Here is a 6,972-nt window from a genome sequence, read left to right as displayed (position 1 = left end):
ACTTTGTGAATTCTGAAATGAGAGCACCCTTTTTTTACAATTTTAATTACTGTAAAGACACAAGTTGCTTGTTGATAATGTTCATTCAGACCCTGCTTTCAGTTTACAGATAATCTTTTGAGACTGTAACTTTTCTCTATATCGCCCTTCCAAGCCCTGGCACAGCATAAAGATCTAAAATAATCCTGACTACATTGGCAAAGGCCCAGCTAACTTCAAAGCACCAAGATCTCTCTGTCTGTCAAAACACAAAGATTGTATCCAATTAACCAAACTGGTTTCAAAACACACTTTAAGGGGGAAAAAATGCAAAGCTTAAAGTGTGTGTGTATGCATGTAGCTGTAAAACTGTTTTACATTGCTTTATCCTGCTTCTGCAAGAGACATAACCAAAAGTGACAGAATAAAACTTAAAACTGAGCTAAATATGTTTATATACGCCTTAAGAGGATATGGATTTTTAAAATATTCTTTTAGTTTAGTTTTCAGTTCAAATTGTGCTTGAGGCATGTTTATGCAGCACAAAGCACAGTGCAGGTACACGTTAGCTGCTACATGGGGAGCTAGCTTAGAGCTGGAAGCAAAACTCTTCAGCCAGGCTAAGAAATTTGTTCAGAAAAGGCACAGTACAGCGTCTTGTGGAGATATCTGTGCTAGCTGGGCATTCCCACATGGTAAAAGTCAGTGACCTTACTGCAAAGGACAATCTGGTTTATAACTTCTAGTGACACACTAATGCAAAGCTAAGCCAGCACATTGAGAAACCCCTCAAGTTCACTGTCATTGCATTCAATAATGGCTCAACAAATTTAATGGCTTAACAAACTTATTTTTCTAAAATGAGCAGACAAGGCACTTAAAATATATCTCTGTTTTTTGTACATTCACTGTGAATTGTATCATTCAGTGTGAATTGGCTCCTATAGCTCAACATGTAATATTAAAAAAAACAGTGAAACCACCATGACCTAACTAAAATACCTCTCTCCTTGAGCTTCCCAAAGTTCAATTTGTACATTGAGTCATCTTTTCAAAGACTAGTCTATCTGCATCAGAAACTCCTATTTCACGCTTTTCAGAGACATGCCTCTCAGAAAAAAAATTGCTCCCTCTCCCAGTGAAATATAACCTTTCACTTTGAAGATCCGCTTTCAAGCAATCTGCTTTAGACTTTTGCTATAAGAGTCATTCTGTATGTAATACAATAATGTACTATAAGCATTGTCTTTTAAAATCAGTTTTAGACTCTGTAAAGTAGGAGGTACTCTGTCTTCATGAACAGCAGTTATTCTGCTGGATGGTGCAGAATCACACCATGTGCTGGAAGACTTTGCTCTTTGTCTCCCTTCTCTTCTCACTAAACACATGATTCTCCATCAGCTTACTCAACCAGTTTGCTTTTGTTATGCTAAACACTCATGGAAAGATTAAGGCTCAGATCTGTACTATATTCCTGTGTGTTCCAACTGCACTCAATGCTATTTGCATGAGAAGCACTATTTGATTAAATTTTGGGCATGGTATTATGTGGCAAGTTTGCACAATAAAGCGAGGGCCTAGGCTTAATAAACAGAAGGGTCCTTCCTCTTCTATAGCCTAAGATCATAAGGGAAAGACCGCTCATGGAAAAAGGTCCTTAGTAAAAAGCCTGTAAATTATTAAATTTGATTCTTAAAATATTATCTACGTTTTTCCTCTATGTAATATTGTACTCCTTGGGAGACAAAGCCATGATAAATCACACTGTCTGTTCTTCTACTTGTAAATAAACAAATTATATTATATGCCTGGAGAACACACCCAAAACCTCAATAGTAAGATGTTTTAAGGTGGAAAATGTTACATCTCTCTATGTGTAAGTAAAAGAAATGTATAGTTTCAGATGGGAAAAAAAAGGAATACCACTTGCTATAAATATAGCTCTCACATGAGTGTCTGCTGGTGGACTGGTATTGTAAGAAGGAAGTTCAGGTTCCACTTTTGTAAGATGGGTAAATAATCTCCATAGCAAGGCATTTGCAAGAGAACAGGCACACCTGCTGACACACAAATGACTGCAAAACTTTTCGCCTCCTCAGCGGTCATGAGAAGCCCAAAGTCAACAGAACAGAAGACCTTGAAGTACCTCAGAACTTTTCCTGGGAAAACACCAGGAACTCTGGAAGGCAACTTCATCCAGGTCCTCCTGTAGTCTGCAAGGATAACAGTACAGGAGGAAAATATTTGGTAATCTCAAATGCAGGAGACTCACTCTATTTTCAGCAGCACCCCCTCCTTTCCCCTGCCCACAGCACAAATGTCCAGGTGCTTCTGAGGATCAGGCCTGGCCTGGGCAGCCCTCAGTATCTTTATAACCATTTGACCTTTTCTTCTGCCTTTTTGAAGCTCCGTTATTTCTGTTTCAAACACTCTCATCCATCTGAGGATGGATAGATGGATGGATCTGCAACTGATGACCAAGGTGCCAAGGTGGAAAAAGCCAAAGGACTCAGCAATGGACATTTGCCCACCAGCATTGCTTGCAATTATTTTCATGTGCCCTGGATGAAATGGCCATAATGACATTCTCCCTCTAAAAACACAAGGTCTTTGGATGGGTAAGCAGCACCCTGAAATCAGTGAAGTAACTGTATAATGTGCAGGTGATCTGGAGAGAATTACTGCTTCCCAGGGCCATCAGGATTGTGTAATATTTAAAAGATAAATCCATAGAACAACTTTACATATTTTTTTTTAAAAATGCCTCTTCATCTATCCCTTGGTTAATCTTGCCTTATACTGACTGCATTTTATTGAGATCTCACTCCCACTGTACCTGAAATAAAACATGATATGTCTTTTTGCAAGATCAAAGCTGGAAATTTATACCAGGACAAGAACCTTTGAAAACCCTTTAAAAAAATTGATTTCCAGTCAAATCAAAAAAATTCAAATGCAATAGCTTCTGTTTGATCTTTTCGGAATGCATCTTTGACTAAGATTTACATGAACATATTATATTTCAAAATGGTACAGCTCCCAAACCAAACTACAGTCTTAATAATCAATAATCAGCTTTGTTTTTGATTGTAGTGATGGGCAGTAGAAAATCTGTTGCTGCATTTACCAGGTTCTGCAAATGGATTATACATGTGTTACAGGGAGGAATAAAACAAAAAAAAAAAATCTGCGGTAAAGCTCTGACCCAAAAAAACCACACCTGCTCCTGCAGTTGTACCATCTCAAATCACCTTTATTAGAGCTCTTTGCACAAACTTTACCATCCTGTAGCCTGCAAAGCTGCGTATCAGGGAGTTCTGGATTAGGATTGCCAAGAGAAAGAAGGTTACTTTTCTGGTGAGTTCAGTGTCAGGACTAAGGGCTTTAACTTCACTACTGATTTTAAGTTATTTGAGACCTTTCAGCTTTGATGCCTTCATCAGAAATACTCCCCAGAAATACTGTCCTTCCTCACAGCAGCTTTGCAGGGCTTAGCAACCTGACACATGCAGAGCATTTTAGGATGCACATTATACACAGCTTTATTATTAATAGCACTGAATGTTCAATTTTCTTACGCAAAGGTACCAGGTCTCCTAAATAAAATAATTTTAGGCACTTTATGGAAATAAAATATTAAGAATAGGACATTAAAGAACTATTTTGGACTCTCTTTTATCTCTGCATGTACACAACGGTCAAGCACAGCTTCATTTAATTCTGCACTAGCCTAATTGCTGGGTACCTTCCACATCCATCTGTGCACATTGTGGTGAGTACGTGCACTGAGGCTTTAATGAGCCTGACACCTGCTCAGATGAACAAATGGACTAGAATTATCACTGCTAATATCATCCATACATTTAAGATGTTCTTAATTTAAAAGGAGTGCCAGTATACCAAAATAAATGAACTGGTAAGATTACTCCAGCCAGGATGCATCTGCAGGAAGAGTGCCATGTCCCCAGGACCATCCTCTGGCAATGCAACTGGAGTGACTGAACCCACACACTCGAAGAGTGACAGCTCTTGAAGCAGGGTAGTCCTGTTGGGAATGTTCCTGACAAAGATACTTGGGAATGGAGGGGTAGGGAATGCTGGCTAGCTGGGATCACCACTGTGATAGGGAGTATTTTAAATCTACAATAGCACGAAAGACCAAATCTCACACACAAGAATGTTCTCTGGCATTGTTCTGTTTACTGTGACTTAATTACTAGTGAGCCCAGAACAGATGTGTTACAGTGCACAGAGCGAGGCAAGACACTGCAGTTCAGTGCCCATTACACAAAAATATTACTTTGTGTTTTCCATACCATTAATAGAATCCTTATGCAATTTTCTGCTCCTAGAAAGATTTGACTATTAAGCAGGTTATACTCTGAGTAGCTATAGATACTACTGAGTCAAGCATCCCAAACAGCCTCCCACAGCCAGAAGAGTTGTTATGGTTGTGTTTATGGTGACATTTCAGAAAAATAATGAAGGGAAATAATAAACAGAAGCCCAGATACAACAGTATTATAAAAACCTACTTCATACTCAGTATGTAAATGGACTTCCTCAATCTTGTTTTCGTGTATGCTACTCTAGTATTTTGCTGACGTTTCTCTCACAGCATTTTAACAAGGCCTGAAAGAACAAAGTTTCCAGTATAAGCTTTTTTCAAAGCAGATTTTGTGGCACTCAGATAATACTCTGTTCTTACCAGCATGGTACTCCTGATTGTCCTCATTACCCTAAGCTACCACGACTGTGAAATTCTATCTCCACAAGAGCCCACATTCTGTCTCTGTTTGCACAGGTAGAAAGGCCCCAACTGGGAGTTTTACCTCAGTTCTTGATTATTTCATGTTCCTTTTTCCATTCATTCCCCCTTTTAAAACCATGTGCCTACGTTCTGCCATTTCATCCCTCCCTTGTCCTCTTCCATCAAAGAAGTCTCTCTTCCTCATAATTCCTACTCACTCCACTTCTGCTCTGCTTTCTGAGAGACAGTCCTTTATATCTACTGAATCATCCTCTAGGCTTCCTTCACCACATCACTTACAGCAGCCTTACCACTGATTGCTAATGGGAAAAATGAACATGAATTTCCCACTAATATTTGGTCATTTTCTTCCATAGCTACTGCGCAGACCCACTTGAGGTACTTCCACCAGAGAAGACCTCAGCTAATACCAGGATAAAGACTGAGAGGCACTGCTCCACACTTGGAAGGCTTTTTATATGAAAATGAGAGGATGCTATCAAATCCTTGCTGGTACATGCTCAAGTACAGGATGCATATAGAGCCATACAGACACAGAATCAGGAATTGTTTAAGCTAGAAAAGACCTCTAACACCATCAAGTCTGACCATAAACATGGCACTGCTGTAATCACCACTAAACCATGTTCATAAGTGACAGATCTACATTGCTTAGCTTTTTAGCATTTTTGAAATTCATATACATATATATATAAAGAAAAACTGTAGAAAATACCTTATTTATTTTTTAAAATTAATATTTTCATAGAGGCATGGTGATCTAACATCAAGATCTCAGTATTTACAGATTTATAAGTCAGTCTTCACATAAGCACATTTGTATAATTTTAAGATTTAGTGTGCAATAACACTTCTGTTGAATTGCTCCTGAAAGCTTAGGATCAGTTAGAATGATAACGCTCTGGGAAAGGAGGAGTCAGTGCATGCTAAAGTATAGGATAAAAAATTATATTAAAAGATGGTATGAATACTGCAATATAAAGTCTGTCCTTCATACAGGACTGCAGAGAAATTTAACCTCTGTCTGTTTAAGCTTCTCTCTTTCTCTTGGTTCTAGCCTCCAGCCCAGGTGGAGACATCCCTGTTCCAGCACCATGAGCTAAACTGAAGACGTGGCAGCCCATTGCTTTTGCTCACTGTGTGTATGCTAATGGCTCAGCTGGATCAATTCCTTCATCTCACAGAATCCTGAAAGGTACTTGTTAATGCCTTGTTCCATTAGGACAGCACTATTAAAATGCACAAGCAATTCCTCCAGGGCTGTGTGCATATTATATGGCTGGCCAGGGCACCAAGCTGGGATTTATTAGCATGCTGTGCACAGTAAGTAGCAATCAATACTTCAGTCTTGGCACAGTTTAACTCTGCAGAACAGTCTGAAGATACAGTTCATGCCAAATAGCAGCACAGGATTTTTAGTGCAGTACAGCTGTATCTGAAATATTTTAATATAAAGAAGGGTTATGGAAAACATTTGGCAGTTTCTGGAGCATGCAGCAAATACTACATTATATACCACTATAACAGTATAGCTGAGCACATACAATGTATTAAAAAGATGTTGCATCCATTTCCTATAAGAAGTTTTATCTTTCTGTAAAAAACATAAACATTTTAAGTTTCGGGGGTTTCTTTAAGGTTTTAAATTAGGCCAGATTTGTTTCGTTTGCAAATAAAATCCTATTGGTGCTCAGCTCAACTTATTTATTATTCTTGAGGTAAGACAAAATTTCTTAAGTTCTTTGCAAGAAGTTTCATTCAATAGTCTTCAATTTAAAATGTTATTGCTAGAATATCAATGAGAAAATTGTATTCTGGACTCTGAAACCCAAATGTTTCTGCTGCTTTCTATTGTGGCAGCAGAAGAAGGCTTTTTATTCCATTAACTGGCTTCCAGATGAGGCAGCATTTCAAAGACTGCCACTACCATGATGAAATCACCTCATGATCTCAGTCATTAAGCTAATGCCACACACAAAGCATACATGTTAGAGCAAAAATCAAACTTATCCCTTAGTGAGCATGCAGAAGGACTCATGTATTAAAGAGTAACCCTTTAAGCTTCGTGGGTCCCTTAGTGGTACAAGCAGCTGTAAAGAGATCCACATCTGAGGGAAAAAAGTGCTTCCCCCTGGGCCATTGGTGTGGAAGAAGACTCTGCTGGCCATCACTGCATTCATTCAGACTTGTACTCCTGTTGGTTTCCTCACTCTTTCCAAGAA

Source organism: Lonchura striata, chromosome 2 (genome assembly GCF_050655825.1).
Source record: "Lonchura striata isolate lonStrDom1 chromosome 2, ASM5065582v1, whole genome shotgun sequence".
Classification (NCBI taxonomy): Eukaryota; Metazoa; Chordata; class Aves; order Passeriformes; family Estrildidae; genus Lonchura; species Lonchura striata.
This window is presented reverse-complemented; position numbering follows the sequence as displayed.